Consider the following 18,952-nt stretch of genomic DNA (forward strand, 5'->3'; position numbering starts at 1 on the left):
TTTTGACAGAGCAAGTCAGAAAGCATCGGCCTTCTGTGTTTTCTGAGGAATTCTGCTGGAGGAAAGGCCCAGGACCTCAAGGCCGGCATCTGCTGAGGCAAGAATGCTCATCTGAGAGAAGATAAAGCTAAGGAAGTTTGTGTTGGATGTTGGAACTGGGACACGTGTTTCTTGGCGGAGAGCAGCACCTGCAGAAGTGCAGTTACACTCACCAAACCCCTGCGGAAACAGCAAAAGCTGGAACGAGAGCCCGCTACTTTGAGGTTCGCCTCCCGCTGACATGTTTTCCTATGGTTCGAGCAGAAACTTCACGTGTCCTGGAGATGACAAGAAGGGTGTTTTTGTGCTCTCATCACAGTTGTCTAAGGGACCAGTGACAGACGAGGACCCCAGGCCCAGAACAAGTTTTGGGAGGGGCTATGCACGTATCTGGTTCCCCAGCCCTGGTGCAGTGGAGGTCTGAAGCACTTGGCATCCTTCAAAGTCAGTTTGCTCTCCTACCCCACCTGCAGGGCTGACTGCAGTGCCTGCTACATAGTTTAAAAACATATAAAAAATTTTATATATATGCTTTCACTGTGCCAAAAAGCTTTTCTTTTTCTATTCTGGATTCTGAAATACTTTATCATTTTTAAGGAAAATGGTAGATATGGAAAGTTCAAAATACCCCTGCCCTATTTCCTGTGCTGCCTCTTTAAGGCTGTGCCTGTGCTTCCCCCAGGCTCAGAGGAGCTGCTGCACTGGGGAGAAATGTCCCCAGAGAAGCACTGTGTGAGGTCAGCAAATACTAGAAAAGAATGGAGACATTTTCCTTTACTTCTTGTATTTTGCTTTTTAACAGATTTCTTTTTTTAAACATTGGCACAGGCTGTAAAATACCCTTAATTAAAGTTTTGTTTAAAGGAGAATTTTGGACAAATTAAATTTAATGGGCAAAGAATGATTCGCGAGCAGGGAAGCTCTGAGAATAGGCAGATTTGTGGACAGAACATGGAAGTGAGGCATGGGGCTGCTCCCCTGGTTATAGCCCAGTCTCAGCCTTATTTGGGCGTGGTCTGATCAGTAGGTCATGCTTGACCGAAGCTAGGCTGCTGTGATTGGCTGAGACTCAGTTATTGGTTTCTTTGAGTGGAATCGTAATTGTGGTTTTTGCATTGTTGGAATTTGCCGTTTGATATTGGAATATATTCTTAAATAAATGTTATGTTATACATCATTTTGATGGGCATTTCTCACTTTATTTTTTTGCTAATACTTAATACTTGCTGTTTATTTTAGACTATGGAAATGATGTTAGACAAAAAGCAATTTTTTTTTTTTTTTGAGACCGAGTCTTGCTCTGTCACTCAGGCTGGAGTGCAGTGGCACGATCTCTGCTCACTGCAACCTCTGCCTCTTGAGTTCAAGCAATTCTTCTGCCTCAGTCTCCAAAGTAGCTGGGACTACAGGTGCGCACCACCACACCCAGCTAATTTTTGCATTTTTAATGGAGGCGGAGTTTCACCATATTGGCCAGGCTGGTCTCAAACTCCTGACTTCGTGATCCATCCACCTCGGCCTCCCAAAGTGCTGGGATTACAGGCATGAGCCACCGTGCCAAAAAGCAAGTTTGTGCAATATTCTTACTCGAGTTCAAAATGGGTCGGAACATCAACAACGCATTTGGTCCAGGAACTGCTAACAAATGTACAGTGCAACAGAGGTTCAAAAAGTTTTGCAAAGGAGATGAGAGCCTTGAAGATGAGGAGTATAGTGGCGGCTAGCAGAAGTTGACGACGACCAACTGAGAGAAATCATCGAAGCTGATCCTCTTACAACTACGTGAGAAGTTGCTGAAGAACTCAACATCAGCCATTCTACAGTCATTTGGCATTTGAAGCAAATTGGAAAGGTGAAAAAGCTTTGTAAGTGGGTCCCTCACGAGCTGAGGGAAATTTTATAAAATTGTCATTTTGAGGTGTTGTCTTCTCTTATTCTATGCAACAATAAAGAGCCATTTCTCAATCGGATTGTGATATGCGACGAAAAGTGGATTTTATATGACAACCAAGAATGATCACCTCCATGACTGAACCAAGAAGAAGATCCAAAGCACTTCTCAAAAGCAAATTTGCACTAAAAAAGGTCATGGTCACTGTGTGGTGGCCTGCTGCCAGTCTGACCCACTACAGTTTTCTGAATCCCAATGAAACCATTATATCTGAGAAGTATCCTCAGCAGATCGATGAGATGCACTGAAAACTGCAATGCCTGCAGCCAGCATTGGTCAACAGAAAGGGACTAATTCTTCTCCATGACAATGCCCGACCACACATGGTACAACCAACGCTTCAAAAGTTGAACTAATTGAGTACAAAGTTTTCCCTCACTATTTACCTGACCCCTCGCCAACTGACTACCATGTCTTCAAGCATCTTGACAACTTTTTGCAGGGAAAACACTTCCACAACCAGCAGGATGCAGAAAATGCTTTCCAAGAGTTTGTTGAATCCCTAATCTAGGATTTTTATGCTACAGGAATAAACAAACTCATTTCTCATTGGCAAAAATGTGTTGATTGTAATGGTTCCTATTTTGATTAATAAAGATGTGTTTGGGCCTAGTTATAGTGATATAAAATTTATAGTCCAAACCACAATTACTTTTGCACCAACCAAATAGAAAAGCACCCTCCTACATTAGGCTGTCAGATCCTTTATGTATTAGTTAGGGGGTAACCCACAATAGGGAGGCAGCCTCAGGCCTAATGTAGTTTAGTTACAGTTTCAACATTGGAATACAGTTGTACTGTTGATTAGTTTAAAGCCTCTTCTCTCTGAAAATGAAACAGATGCATTCACATAGACAGATGCCATTCCCCTGGAAGCTGGCAGGCATTGGGCTTCGCTGCCATGTGGGCAATTTCCATAAGACATCTTGTTTCTATAAGACACATCAGTGTCCCAAAGCTATGGAAGAGCACCAAAAGCTGAAAGGCACCAGAGCCATTAGGGGGAAGAGAACTGCCTCTGCCGTGTGCTTGCCTCAAGGTAGCTCCTAAAATTGATGTGTTGAGTTTCATGGATGTCTAGCAGGGCTCACTGTGTACTGGGGCCTCATCACAGCACTTTGTAAATGTGACCTCAACCCCCATAACAATCTCACAAGGCAGGTCCTGCTATTATCTTCAGTTTGGAAAAGGAAATCTAGGCATGGAGAGGCTAAAAACCTTGCCCAAGGACACACTGCTCCTAAGTGGCTGAGCCAGGGGTTTGGCCCAGAGGCATCTCTTTTAAGAGGCATCACATCATGGTGTTGACAAGCAAAGTCCAAAATAAGAACATGCTCTTTCTGAAAACATGCACGTCATGGGAAAGGCTTCTAAGAGGATGGAAGTCAATGCTAAGCAGAGATAACCCCTGTCAAAATCTTTTCATTATGTAGTGTCAGCTATGACTTCCCATCACCACCATAGAGGCCACCATCTCAAAAAGAGTGCTAAGTGACCAGCAACACCTGTAGTAGGGAGAGTATATCTCTTGAGGAGAGAAACCCCAGGTCTTTGTCTCTTTTTAAGGTAAAAGAAGGAGGAAGAATTGGCAAAGTAGGGTCTGGGGAAGGCTTGGTTTCATTATATTCTGAATCCTCAGCCAAAAGAGTCTCCATGACTGTTATTGCTGTCAAACGGAAGGTTATTTCTTTGTTATTTAACCTTGTTCTTCCACAAGACATGAGAGGCTACACTGCGGTGTTAGGTTTGAGCTCTAACCACATCTTTATCACCTGGTGCACATTCCTCACCTTGTGGTCCTGCTGATCCCAAATAGTGGTGCTTCCCAGGCTTTTCTCCTGCATGGAGAGCCCTGTAAATGCAGAATTCTCTAAGGTGAACAACATTCTGGTTTGTCCTGGACCGGGTGATGGACTGAAGGGGTTCTGGGAACAAGAGACCTTTGGTGCAAAAACTGGGAAAGTCCTGGACAAACTAGGGTGAGCTTTAAGAAGTGCTCATAACCGTTTTCTCGCCAATAGCAATGGATTTATAGCTGTTAATCTGTGTCCTCTAACCTTAGCCCACTTGTGACGAGTACTATAACAAGTACATATCAACTACTTGGTTGGAGGAAGTAACCCCTCTCTGGTATCAGGCCGTATCCACCCAGGCTCTTGAACTGTTTGATGACATGTTGACTGCCATGAACATTCCTTGGTTGAAAGCGGAGCAGACAAGCACTCCTGACAGAAGGCTCTATTTCACAGCTGCCTCACTGCATGTAGCCCTCTGCAACTTGCCATAGGTACCAAGTAGATGGAATGCAATAAAACGGGCATCATTCACTCAGCCCAGCTTTCCCTGTAGCTCACCTCTCAGCCCACTCATTGCTTTTCATTCTATGAGTAGAGCAAAGTGCACCTCCACTGTCTTGCCGTAAGACTCCCAGGTATGGGAACCCTGGAAGTGAATCACAGGGTGTTGTCTGATTCCAGTCTACAGGGTGAATTTGAAAGTGTTCCCTTCTCTACAATGTTCTGGAAGAGTTTGTGCAGACCTAGCATTATTTCCTCCTTAAATGTTTGGTGTAATTTACGAGTGAAGCTGTCTGTGTCTGTAGTTTTCTTCATGGGGATGTTTTTAACTAAAAATTTAATGTTTTTAAAAGACATAAGGCTTTTCAGGTTTTCTATTTGTTCTTGAGTGAGTTTTGGAAATTTGTGTCTTTCAAATAATTTCTTTATTTCATCTAAATTTGCAAATTTATTGGCATAAAATTGTTGAAAACATTCCATACTTATCCTCTTAATGTCTGTAGATGCTGTAGTGATGTCACCTCTCTCATTCCTGATATTAGGAATTTGTGTCTTTTTTTTTTTCTTATCAGACTGGTTAGGGTTTATCAGCTTTATTAACCCTCTCAAAGAACCAACTTTTCATTTTATTGATTTTCTATACATTTTTCCTATTTCTATTTTATTGATTTGTGCTCTAATCTTAATTGTTTCCTGACTTCTCCTTAATTGGGGTTTAATTTGCTCTCCTCTTTCTCTAGTTTCTTAAGATAGAAGCTGAGATCATTTGAGACCATTCCTGTTTTCTAAGACAGGTGTTTTAGTGCCATAATTTGCTGCTTTATCTGTATCCCCCAAATTTTGATATGTCATTTTAATTTTTATTTAGTTGAAAGTAGTTTCTAATATTTCTTTTTATAACTTCTTGGACAATTGGTTATTTAGAAGTGTGTTACTTAGTTTCCAAATGGTTGATGATTTTCCACATGAGTTTCTTTATTGATTCTAATTTAATTCCATGTGGTCAAAAAATATGCTATCTGTTACTTGAATTCTTTTTAATTAGTTGAGATTTTTTATGGATGAGGAAAATGGTCTACCTTGGTCTATTTGTTCTGTGTGTCCTTGAAACAAATGTATATTTTGCTGTTTGGGGCTGATACATTCTATTACTATCTAGAAGGTTAATTTGGCTGACAATGTTGTTCAAGTCTTTTATAGTCTTCCTTATTTTTCTCTCCACTTGTTCTGTGCTATTAGGAGGGATACTGAAATCTCCGAGCATAATTTTGGATTTGTCTATTTCTTCTTTTTAGTTCTATTTGTTTGTTAGTTCTGTTTGTTTTTCTTCATGTATTTTGAAGCTCTGTTAGTAAGTGCATAAACATTTAGGATGTTATATCATCTTAATTATTTGGCCTTTTACCATTATGAAATTGCCCTCTTTATTTCTGATAATAGTCTTCTAAAATGAATTTTGTTTGATATTCAGCCTTCTCTTGATTAGTGTCAGCATGATATGTCTTTTTCTAGCCTTTTACTTACAACCTATTTGTATATTTGAAGCATATTTCTTGTAGGCAACATACAGTCTGGCCTTGCTATTTTATCTATTCTGATAGCTTCTGCCTTTTAATCAAGGCAAGACTTTTCTGAGCACTCTACCCAGTGCCTCAGAATTATGAACTTTTTATCTGGCTGGTGGAACAGCACTATTATTCATCCTTTATGAACCCCAGGTGCTGCTTTCTCTAATCCTGTTGGATGTTTCCTTTGCCTTGCCTTCTGTATTTTTCTTACATGCATGAGCTAATCACTCTCTAACCCACAGAGCTCTCAGCTTCTCTCTGTGGAGCTCTCTCCTCTCTAGTCTCTGCACTGTGAGGTGCAGCCACTCTGATCTCCCTGGACTCTCAGCTCCAACCTCTTCACTCAGGGTTTTCACCAGGCTCCACCTGGGATCCTCCTTCCTGTCCTATGTCCTGAAAACTTTTTCAAGGCAGTGAGCCAGGGCAATTACAGGGTTCACCTCATTTGTTTCCTATTTCTCAGGGACTGCTATCTTTCACTACCCAGTGCCCAGTGTCTTGAAAACAATGGCTTCATATATTTAGCATGGTTTTCGAGTTGTTTCAAGTGGGCCGGTAAACCTTGCCCCTGTTTCTCCATTTCGGTTGGAAGCACATCTCCCAAGCAAAAAGGAGTCTTTCCCTCTGAACTGAGCAGAGGTTGGGCCCAGAGGTTCAGAGGTTGAATCTGGAAGGCATTTGGGTGAGTTTTCCTGTATTTGATTTTGATGGGATGGCATGTTATTATTTTTAAAGCAGGTTTGAAGTGTTTGTAAATTAATTAGACCACTTAATTATTAGCTATTTTCATCCTTTTTTAGACTTTCTGTAATTTCTCTTTTCCGTGGAATTTAGAAAAGATCTAAAACCACGGGAAAATAAATTAGTTTTTACACAACCTTCAACACACAAAATAGCAAAATCTAAGAGCACTTGGAAAGCATTTGAGCCCATTCTGGATGCATCTTTTTCACCTCATAATCATAAATTAAACCCACTATCTTGTAGAACTGCTGACAAAACCCACAACAGAACACATTGCACATATAATTTTAAATCGAAGGGATATAATTGTATTGGCAATGTTCTGTATATATAAGGATTGTCTCCAAGTGGAAAATTAGAAAGTTAAGCCCTGCCCCTATAGGAATAGTAAAAGCTGGATTTGCTGTAGGTTCTCTCCTATCCCTGTTGAAGAATGAAAATGTCTCATGACTTTGTAAGGACCCCAGCAATCAGCTTTGCTGCTGTAGAAGGTGGAATGGCTCCTTTGTTTCTGAGACAAGCCAGGGAAGTTTCAGGTAACAGATGCTCAGCACACCTCACTGGAGAGGCCAGAAGGGTACTTCCAATGGGAGTAAATGGCCTGTCATTAGGAAGATCAAACATCCATAGAAGTCCAGGAAATTGGAAATAAGGAGGGTCTATGTTAGGAGAAGTGACAGAAACAGAAAAACGACACTGAGCTGCCAGAGAACGCCCATGCATGTTGCCTGCAATGAGGCCCAGACTTCCATTTTAACTCACTCCAATTTCTTTTGTTGTTGGAAGTTAGACTGTAAACATACTGTCTCCAAGGGTGTTTCAACTGCTCAGAACATGTGTTTGATTTAATGAGGCACCAGGACCCAGCCATCTTCCAACTTAGCCTTCCACAGAGCACGATGTTCATACGGCCAATCTGGATCATTCATTTCAAATCCAAACAGAAGAGAAAAGATCAAACAGTGGGTGAGGCCTTACGACGACCCTCATCTGAGAAGGCAGAAGTATTATTCCAGCAGGAAAACATACAGTTCCTGTTGTCCTGCTGTTCAACAGTATCCAAGTCAACCTTCCTTCCCTGCCCACAAAATGCACCAGTTTCAAGGAGTGGATGTTCATGGAGGCCAGTCCTAGGAATGGAGCAGGGTCTCGGATGGGTGCTTTACTTTTAAATCTAAAAAGAAAGCATGAGAGGCTAGAACATGGAAACAATCACGAAGACTAACAAGGAATCTACTTGGGGTAGATTTTTTATTGTGTTAGACGCCTAGAGCAGTCCCTTTACTGAAGCCTGGGAGATCTGCCAGCAGTGGCAGTGTGTGTTTCCCTCCTTCTGTGGTTGCTGCTGGTGGCCTTAGACTGCTCTGTGCTGGAACCTTCTTCAGCGATTCTAGATACACTTGGTCACAGCTCAGCTCTCACTCCTTGCCTCCTCCATCCTGCTTTTGCTCCTTAATGTCTGTGTCAACAGAAGTGGTTGAATCCAATGGGTTACCACCCTCCTTGAGACCACAGTCATGGCACCACCAAAGGCACCCAGCAGAGTCGCTCTCTGGTAACTCATGCTGAGCTTTGTGCCATGTGTCACACCCATCTGGTTAAACGATTTAGCCACTTAATTGAACAAAACTGATGGATAACATGAGGTGGAAATACACTCAGATTGCTTGTGGCCAATCCTTTCCCCTAACCAAAATACCAGTTCATAATCCTCATTGAAACCAACTCAGTACTCATTTGATTATTCCAGACATGAACTGAAGCCGTTGGCAGGAGAAAGCATAAATCAGCAATAAATAAAATGATACCTTGTGGAAATCTCACTAAAGAGTCATCTTTGGGATAAAACAGAGACATATTGATGTTTTGAGTGCTTTCAAAAATGCTTTGACGAGAAGGACCCAATTTGGGTATAAGTTCTCCATATAGTGAATAATGTTATAGAGAATACAGCAAAAGTTCTAAAATTAGAACTAAGAAGAATGAGTATTTGACTTAAAGACCTGAAGTGGAAGTTTTACTGGTGTGATTCCCAGCTTGACAACACAAAACACATTTCAGGATATCCCTGTCTGCCCCCACCCGTATACCCCATTGAGTCAGAAATGGGGCAATGTCAAAGAACAACACTTTTAAGTTAATTTGTACTTCACTCATCCCAACAGCATCTACATACACATGGAAATATCATCAGCAGTATTTATTGTCCCTATGGACTTATGGACCCCTTGCTCTGCTCCCAGCACTGAACCATTGCTTAGTGTTTGGGAAACACTTACCCACTATGTGCAATATCAATGATGCCCCAAAGGCTAAGTCTGGGAGGAAGTGAAGTCTTTGAGATACTGCTATTGTTTATATGATCACTGGTGACAGAAACCATTGATTCTGACTTAGGGTCCAACTCAAAAGAAAATCATTCCTAGAGATATAAGGTTTCATTTTTGTCAGACGACTGTGGTTAATCTTCACTTGACAGTCTTTTAAAAAAATTCTCATAAATCAAAGATAACAAGGAATCGTAATTTCTTTAGGCAGTTAATAACAAACAAGTAGGTTTCCAGATCAAATATGAATGGAAATTACATCTCTAGGAGAAATTCACTTACTCCAAATCTGAGCTTTTCCAGGTTTGTGTTAGTCTGGACAATCTTAGGCCCTTTTACAAGGGCTACCATGAACATTTTTGCCTGGGAATAGCTCTTATTAAATGGGCTTTGTCAATTATTTAATGTTTTTAAAAGTTAAAACACCGGTTTTAACTTTCACCTGTTTCAATATCTCATATTCAACATGAAAACACATAAAGCACCCTTACCTTGCCTGCACGTGTGTATTTATGAAGTAACAGCACAACCTCTGGTTGGTCTGCTTTATGGTTCTTGAAAAGCTGGATAGGAATGGCCGGTATGTGCCCTAAACCACACTAGGCCCTCTGGACAGGTAAGACATTGGCCGCGGGAAAACTCCCAGAGTCCAGGAAGAGGCCAGGATTACCTGTGTGCATTTGACAGTGGAGTTATCTGCACTGTAAGACCACGTGCGGTCACCCCTCTGAGGTCAGGAGGCTTTATTGAGGGCAGCTGAACCACGTCACGAGCTCCAGCCTCCTGTCCTCGCCAGCGACGTGCGGACTCCAGTGGGTGTAAAATGCCCATTGCATACGTGGTCTGTCCTTCTGGAGTCAACCACATTGAGGCCATTGGGAACGCAATAAAGAAGGTCCCTTGGGGAGGAAAAATGTTGTCTCTGTATCCCCTAGGGTGGGGACGTTGTCGATGACTGAAGACAGAGAGCTCTAGAATGGCAGGGGATGAGAGTCGCATACAGGAAAGCGGGTTGGAGAGGAGGGAAGGGGCGGCCCACCTGTGGTCACCACGCGCAGCCCCTGCCTCCCCGCAGGAGAGGATCAGCATCAGGTGAGTCCAGGGCGAGTGCGAGGAGAAGGCCCAGCCCCTCTGCGCGCTGCGGGGAGGGAAGGCCCTGCCTAGGACAAGGCGCCGGCGCTGAGGAATTTGGGGGTGCAACAGCTTGGCAGCCCCTCGCCCCCGCTCCTCCCAGCTGCGCTCCTGGGTGCGAGGCTGCCGCGAACGCCAGGGGCTCCCAGGAATGCCGATCCCGCGAAGCGGCCACAGGGAGCCTCCGGGACTGGCTTGTGAGCTCGGGGAAGGCCCAGAAGGAGGGAAAAGTCACTGTCCCTAGATTGTTCAAGTCACTGTCCCTAGATTGTTCGTGTGACTGTGACCCTCTTCTACCACCAGCAGTAAGAACCTAGGATTCTCTGTTTGCCACCAACACACGCCGGTGGCCCTGCTAGCACTGTCGCCTGTCCTGTCCTATTTCTCTAGGGAGCATCTGGGCAGGAAGTAACTTGGCGCCAGGAACAAGGCGGAAGCCTGATGCTGTTACTTCTGCATGCAAATTCTTCGCGGTTTTTCCGGTTCCTTGCAGCTTTAGCCGGGTGGGCGCAACGCCCTGGGGAGCGCCTTTCCAGGCAGGAGCTCCCATGGCGCGCCCACCCCTACATCCTCACGATGCTCCCAGGGACAGGAGCACCGGAATTTTCGGCAAACCCTGGACACACACCCTGAGCTCAGGGAGGCAGGGGCACCTTGGTTCAAATCCATGGAAACAAGAACAGGCCAGGAAGGAAGGCCTGGGCCTTTGGGCGTGGTACCTGAGGTACACAGGAAGATTCCGGCGAGCTGGGATCTTTTTTGTTGTTGTTGTTATTATAGCTGCACAATTCCATTTATTCTTCTTCTAAAACCACAGTATTTCAGGATTAAAAAAAAATAAAAACTGTTAAGCCATCTAGCCAACCTTCCTGATTTCACAGATTAGGAAATCGTGGCCCGTAGAGGTTAACCACTTACAGTGGGGAGGGGGTTACACAGCAATTTAGTGGCAGAGCTGGGATTAGAATCTGTGTCTCTCTTGTCTAGTTGTAGGGCTCTTCCCAGCTTATCCTGTGTTTAGAGCCACTGTTCTTCCCAACTAGGTAAGTGTCTCCACGAACCAGCTTCCCATTCGTTCCCACAGGCCTGGGGCAGCACCGGGTGGAACATGAAGACGGGGACTCATCCCTGCTGCACCTCTGTTCCATTTACAGAATTCAGAATCTGTGCCTGCTTTTGGGCACCCCATCCTTGCTCCATCCCTACTTGTTCCTCATCCATTCCTCCCAATTCTGGGACCACCTACCCTGGCATCATCGTCAGCTGACCGTTTGTGATGTTTGCAGTCTCACACAGACTCCACAGAGCCACATGTGTCCTGCACACACGGATGCACAGGTGTGTGCACCTCTGATGCCAGGAGGGCGTAGCCTCCGTGGCAGAACCATGGCCCTACTGGGCAGCTGCATTGGTAACAGTTCGCCTGGCACATCAGTGCTGGTCTGTCCTCTCCCCTTCTGTTCTCAGAGCCACATTCCAGGCCCAGCCTAGCCAGCATCTGGAGGCCCTCATGACCCTAGACCAGGGCCAGCCCAGCACCTTCATGGAATGAGGGAAACCTGTCCCCTGCAGTGGAAGGATTAAGTGCATCACATCTGTGTACCTGAATGAGAAAAAGGCTGCCAGCAGCTCCGTGCCAGGGCTCAGGGCTCAGCAGAGCTGGGTGGGCTTCAGCCCTCGGGTGCCCCTTACCACGTAGAGTCTGCCCAAGCTCGTGCAGACCCCTCCAGTAACATGGTCTTTCTTTTCCTCCCTCCTCCCCAGAACATGGGATAAGAGAATAAAAGTGGGCTCAGGCCTGTAATCCCAGCACTTTGGGAGGCCAAGGTGGGCAGATCACGAGGTCAGGAGTTTGAGATCAGCCTGGCCCACACAGTGAAAACTCATCTCTCCTAAAAATACAAAAATTAGCTGGGCGTGGTGGTGGATGCCTGTAATTCCAGCTACTTAGGAGGCTGAGGCAGGAGAAACGTTTGAACCCGGGAGGCAGAAGTTGCAGTGAGCCGAGATCACACCGTTGTACTCCAGCCTGGGTGACAGGGCGAGACTCCATCTCAAAAAAAAAAAAAAAGTGAGATTAATTAGTGAAGGAAAAACAGTAAAAACAACAGGAATATGGAGGCAATGATTCAAAAGATGACAACCCCTAATTCCAATGATGGGACATGATTTCCAACTCTGACACAAGCATCCTTTAATCACGCACTTATGACACGCCACTAGGAATCGGCACAACTCAGGCACACAAATCTGTGAACAAGAAAACACAGGGCAATCTGTTTTCTCTTTTCAGGCAAGACCTTAGGAGCTCTGTTTATAAGTATTTTGAGGCTCCCTGCAGTCACGGGGTTGCTGTTCTTTCCCATAGTAAGGCCACAAGGTAAATATGTTTCCTTCTTTACTCTCTGGCCAGGCAGGAGATTGCCTCTGCTCCTAAAATCATCTGTAATCTCTTCAGCAGGGAGGTTTCTTCCATGGCTTAGGGTCTTCTTTCCTTCCAAAGTGGTCCCCACCTCCCAGCCTCCATATCACATGGGCATCTCGCCTTTGCTGGCCTGATGGCCCCTTCTGGTTAAACTTCCCTGGCAGCCAGCCGAGGTGCAACCTCCTGTATCTGGACGTGAGCTCTGGGCTTTGTCCCTGCCCCTGTCACAGCCAGCCAGCAGCGAGCCAGACAACCTGGTAAATAGGGCAGTGGAAATTCAGCTGACAAGTGGAGGGTTTCCAACATAAATTTCCCTTTTCCCACCACAATTTTATAGAACTTTGCAAAGATGCACATCAGCACTTTTGTAAGTTGGCTCTCTTCTGAAAAGCATCAAGCTTGTCAAAGCTTTAACTTTTTATGTTGTTATTTCAAATGGTTTGATCAATGATCAAGCACATGATGTCCCTGTAACCCTATCCTAGGCCATAAGAAGAGGGTTTGAATACCAGGGTTTTAGAAAAGTCTGTTTGCCACATCAAGGAGAGTTTTATGTAACCCTTAGTACATTTTCTCTTTATCCTGACATCTCATTGCTATTTTTTAAAGTATATTGGAGTACATTTAAATTCTGGCTATACAAGCCAACATTTCTGTAAATCGTCTTTCTGCCCTCTGTTAATAAGTGAATCTCCAGCAGAGAGGACTGGCTTGGTTAGCTGACAACTCCTACGCAATGGGACTGAAGTAAGAAAATGTTATTAACAAAGTGACAGCCCTAGGTGAAAGTGCAAGAAGTTCTAGCAAATTCCAAAGATATTTTATAGGCTCTTGATCTCATTAGGCTCTCTTTTGCAAAGGAAACTTACTGGGCAGTTTCTTAACTTCCTGTACTTCTCAGACTAAACTCAGAGCATTCACAAAGGCAAATTGGCTTCATTGACTTGATTTTAAACCCTTTCCAGTGAATCAAACAGTAATGAATGTCTAAAATACACGTCAGAATCAACACTGGGAACTTTTCTAACTTACAGTGTTTTCTTAGTTATGTGCCAAAACAAAACCTTGCCAAGAGGAATTATTTTGATTTAGAGATATGACTGGTCTTACACAATTTGAGCTCTTTGAGGGCAAAACTGATATGTGATTATCTTTATATTTAAACATCTCAAAAAGTAGTTTTTGTAACTGAATGGAACCTAATACCAAGGACTTGACAGCCTCTCCAGGCCCTAAGAGGCCACAGCATGCCCCTGGCCTTGGCTCTTACAGCTGCCCCTGCTAGGAGGATGCTGCCTGCCCCACACCCCAGCTGCTGGGGGAGCGCCTCCTCATCTCTCAAGACCCATCTTTCCAAACTCTTTCTTGAGCCTCTTCCATTCATTGCACCCCCTGGCCCCCTGCACACACTCCAGTACTATTGATCATCATTTCTATCAAATTCCCACTGCATCTTATACATCCTCATCGCCTCACAAGGGACACTTCATTGCACTTACAGATGTATGCGTAGATTCCACTTTCTCCACCAGGGTTTCTCAAGCTCCGCACTGCTGACATTTGGAGCCAAATGACTCTTTGCTGTAGCATCCTGTACATTGTGAGGTATTTAGCAGCATCCTGGCCCCTGCTGCAGGGTGCCACTAGGAACCCTTCCCCAGTAGTGACAGCCAAGTCTGTTAGCCATTGTTACATATCCTCTGGGAGGGAGAATTGTCCCCACTGGAAACCACTGTGCTAGACTCAAAGCTCATGAGGGGTGTGGCAATGTTTTATTTCTCTTTAAATTCTTAGCACTTAGCTCAATTCTTTCTATGTATTGGGCATTCAGTATTTTTTGAATTTTGAGAATCAAGTGAATTAATACATGCAATACAGTATGAATATTCAGCAAACCTTAACTATGTTACTACTATTATCTGGAACTATGGCCCATCTCAGCAATAGGCAGTGATCATAATGCTGACTTTATAACTTTCTGGGGAAATTAAATGTGCAGGGTGGGAGTCCAGCTGCTCTGGTGTGTGGTTGTGTCCACTCTGAACTTGGGCTGTCCTCTGAGATGGGTCATGATCTTTGAAACCCCAACTAAAACTCTGGACCCGTGTCCACAGGTTTATGCTAGACCTGGTAATTCTGGCCTCCAGACCTTTTAGTCTGCTAACTTTAGTTACTAGAGCTTGCTTCTGCTTCTGCCTGCAGGCCTGGCCTAGGTCTCTGCCACTCTACTTCTTGCCTATCTTGACTTCTAGAAAGCCCAGGCCCCTTACTTGTTGTAAACCTCCACCACCATCTCTCTCTTCTTGTCTCAGTCACCCTGTTAAGCTAGCCCATGACCCAGGGGGACTTGTTTCGCCATTCTCTGGGCCGTGTAATTAGGTTATCTTCGAACTGCCCAAAAACCGGCAAGATCTCACACATTCACCCTGGCCTGGTGTATATCACACTCAAGACAGCCTGCTGAGAGGAAACTGTTCTTTGGAACAGTTGAATTTGGGACTCTATGCCATGTGAAGTTCAGCCTGACTGATACTTTGACTCTCCCACTGCTTTAGTGTTGGGAGAACATCACTCATCACAGAATTCAGTGAGTTGTAAATTATCAACAGTGGTGACTTAATTGACAATTGCTGTGTTATAACGTTGTTATCACTTATATTAGGGTTCTCTAGAGAGACAGAACTATTAAAACAGAACTGATAAAGGGGAGTATATTAAGGAGTATTAACTCACACAATCACAAGGTGGGGTGCCACAATAGGCTGTCTGCAAGCTGAGGAGCAAGGAAGCCAGTCCATGTTCCAAAGCTGAAGAACCTGGAGTCCGATGTTCCAGTATGGAAGAAAGATGTAGGCTTGGAGGCTAAGTCACTCTAGTCTTTTCATGTTCTTCTGCCTGCTTTATTCTGGCTGCACTGGCAGCTGATTAGATTGTGCCCACCCAGATTGAGGGTGGGTCTGCTTCTCCCAGTCCACTGACTCAAATGTTAATCTCCTTTGGCAACACCCTCACAGATACACCAGGGACAATACTTTGCATCCTTCAATCTAATCAAGTTGATACTCAGTATTAACCATCACATCAATATAGCAGTTCCTCGGTAACTATGGTCCTTTTTGAGACCCAGGATCATGTAGGAAAGACAAGACTCTGACTGGTAGCTTGGGTAATATCAGCCTCCTGGTAATATAGGTTGCCCCTGTTAGGCTGGCAATGTGGCCCCTATTCAGAGCAAGTTTAACATACATACATCCATCCTATTATAAGGAGTATGCTACTAGCAGAGATCAGAAAAGCTAATCTGTAGATGGGACTTTTACCCTCAGTAGTATTTCCCAAGCTTGGCTGCTCATTTATTTGTTTCCTTGACCTTCACTCGGTCACTTACCGATCCATTCATTTATTTGTTCACTCAACAGACATTTATTCAATACTAGCATGTGCCAGGCACCCCGTGCTACAGAGTCAGGGAAGCAGTGCTTAAGCCAAACTCTGGCAGACAAGGAGGAGTCCACTAGGCAAGATGTCAAAATAGCACAGGCAACTTAAAAACAGACTTTTCTCTAGGACTTACCCTCCAGTATTCTAATTCAAAAGGTCTTAAGGTGGGCCTAAAGGTAGATTTCCTAAAAGCACACTTGAGGGCTACTTTTAGCTGTATGGACCTTAAAGGAGGGAAGGCCCCAGGGCCCTGGAATGGCCCAGTGCCCTGGGAAGGTCAAGTGGGGTGCTAGAGAGCTGTCAACATGTCACTCTGAGGTCAGGCGAAGGGAACACAAGTTAGAATAAGTCTGGTACATTCACCAGCCTCAAAACTCCTCTTCCTAAGCTGGAAGGCCAATGTATGCTAATTCTCTTTTACGCTGCCCCTTTTTAAAGATCATTATCATTCAAAAAATCAATATAAAAGGATTTGAATGTTAATCTCCTACAGCACAGGTTAAAGATGGTGATGTGGGTTTCTAGTCCTGTTGGATTTTGGCCAGATGCAGTTACCTGGATGGACTTTTTGCCACTTACATGCCCAGCCAAGGCCCTAGATTCCCCATAGCCAATCCCATTTCTTCAGAATCCTTGGGCTTGGAAAATTCATTGTGAATGTTTTTCCCAAGAGAGATGTCCCAGATTGCATTTTGCTATTTAGGAACTAGCAATTAAAAAGCAGGATGGTGTTCAATGATTTAATTTGCATTTTTTTTCTTGTGTGACTCCAACTTCAAATCCAGCAGGCCTGCATCCATAAACAGTCAAAGTTAGTAACCTATAAACACCTCCAGCTCTCCCCAGTTAAGTTAAGGCCCATGCAACTCTAGACTCTGGGATGCAAGAACCACATCAATAGATACTGCTTCTTCTATCATTTGAACATAAAGATTTTGTTTCTTATTTATAAAAATTGTTTCACATCTACATATACCAGCTTTAAATAAATGTTAGCCAAACAGTGAGTTTCAGAGGCCTAAACTCAGAACTCGATGGCTCAAGGAGGTGCAGGAGCCAATTAATCAATTTCACAGCATTATAATAAACTCAGACCTTGGGAAGGCTTTTCATGTGTTACTCAACTGACGTCAAGAAGAAAATGTCAAAATACTAAAAACAGACTGGAGTTAAAAATATGGCCTCCAGGCCGGGCGCGGTGGCTCAAGCCTGTAATCCCAGCACTTTGGGAGGCCGAGACGGGCGGATCACGAGGTCAGGAGATCGAGACCATCCTGGCTAATACGATGAAACCCTGTCTCTACTTAAAAATACAAAAATACAAAAAACTAGCCGGGCGACGAGGCGGGCGCCTGTAGTCCCAGCTACTCGGGAGGCTGAGGCAGGAGAATGGCGTAAACCCGGGAGGCAGAGCTTGCAGTGAGCTGAGATCCGGCCACTGCACTCCAGCCTGGGTGGCAGAGCAAGACTCCGTCTCAAAAAAAAAAAAAAAAAAAAAAAAAAAAAAAATATGGCCTCCAATTCCATGAGAAGTTTATTCATCCCTCTCATTTTACACACACAGAGGTGATCTCACAGCATCACATGGCAGAGAGAGCAAAACGAAATAAAATCAACCAGGCGGGCGGCACAGAACTTCCAAAAACGGGACCCCATGAATGGGTGGGGAAGTAAGCCACCCTAAATGGAGCAAAGCACATCCTGCTTCGTCTGTTCAACTTTCCCCCAATATAACTGATTTCCAGAGGTTGTTATTTTAATCAATGCCCAGCACAACCATATTGAATTAGACCTAGCTGATTTACAATCCTAAATGTGTTGAACTGGAAGAGTATGCAAAGAATCTCTTGCCTAGCAGTTTTCCACATTAGTACCTCAAATTGCAGATATTCCAGGGACTTCCACAAGACTGAGATAGAGGCTAAGGGGAAGGATATGGCGGTCAGGACCCAGGCTCCAAATGTCAGCTTCGAACAGAACTGCTACATTTTCACCTATCATTTATAATAATATGCTGAATCTAGATCATTTTTGAGGGGGAAAAATGAGCTTTACAAGATTACTCACACTCCCCACCCCTACCACGAAGCTGAAATGTCTGGAAGGGTGGAGAATTGCCCCAGACAGCATAATTAGTGAGTGTCAAAGTATGATGGAATCTTGTTATTCTGGGTCTCAATACAGTTTGCAGATTTATCTAAATTTCAGATTTCAAAACTGATTAATTTCTCAAATGCTTCTTTGCAATAATGTATAAATTCATGTTGTGAGTCAAATGGAAAAAATTCAGTAAAGATTCATGCTGTTTTAATTCATTCTTGACCAATAAATCCTTGTAATTACCAAGCTACTTTATTTTCTTAAGCACAAAACCTACAGGCACAGTCCCAAAGGAAATTCTCCAATTTGGAATCCCTCTGAGCATTTATGTAATTTATTCCAGGAATGAATAAGAGGCTTAGCTAGCATGCCAGTACTGATTGATTGATAGTGACTGACTGAGAAAGATCCTGAAGCCACCACTGGCCACAGAGATTTTGCAGCAATGATTAGCAATGTCTGCCATGGATGTGGGAGGGGGAAATATGGTATGGTTGCCCCATGTTTGTCATCCCTGGCCTTTCCTGTAATCCCAGCACTTTGGGAGGCCAAGGCAGGCCAATCACGAGATCAGAAGATCGAAACCATCTTGGCCCACATGGTGAAACCCTGTCTCTACTGAAAACACAAAAATTAGCTGGGCATGATGGCACATGCCTGTAATCCCAGCTACTCGGGAGGCTGAGGCAGGAGAATCACTTGAACCTGGGAGGTGCCATTGCACTCCAGCCTGAGCAAGAAGAGCAAAACTCCATCTCAAAAAAAAAAAAAAAAAAAATAGAACCAATATTTTGTGGATGTTTGCACCCTCTTGTTCTCTTCACTGGAGACTCTGGAAACACAAAGCCAGAAGAGAGTAATGGGCTCCATTTTTCAGCCTGGTCATTGTGGTTGAGATCTGTGTCCAGCATGAAGCACAGTAAGTATTT

General features: G+C 44.1%; 1 long non-coding RNA gene across 1 annotated transcript; it reads left to right on the top strand.

The window, feature by feature from the left end:
- Positions 1 to 17,092: 17,092 nt before the first annotated feature.
- On the top strand, positions 17,093 to 18,643 carry LOC117098028. The gene is made up of 2 exons (XR_004443144.1): positions 17,093 to 17,177; positions 18,593 to 18,643. It is a non-coding gene; the product is annotated as an uncharacterized LOC117098028 (long non-coding RNA).
- Positions 18,644 to 18,952: the final 309 nt, after the last annotated feature.

Source organism: Trachypithecus francoisi, unplaced genomic scaffold, assembly GCF_009764315.1.
Source record: "Trachypithecus francoisi isolate TF-2019V2 unplaced genomic scaffold, Tfra_2.0 Lachesis_group15, whole genome shotgun sequence".
Classification (NCBI taxonomy): Eukaryota; Metazoa; Chordata; class Mammalia; order Primates; family Cercopithecidae; genus Trachypithecus; species Trachypithecus francoisi.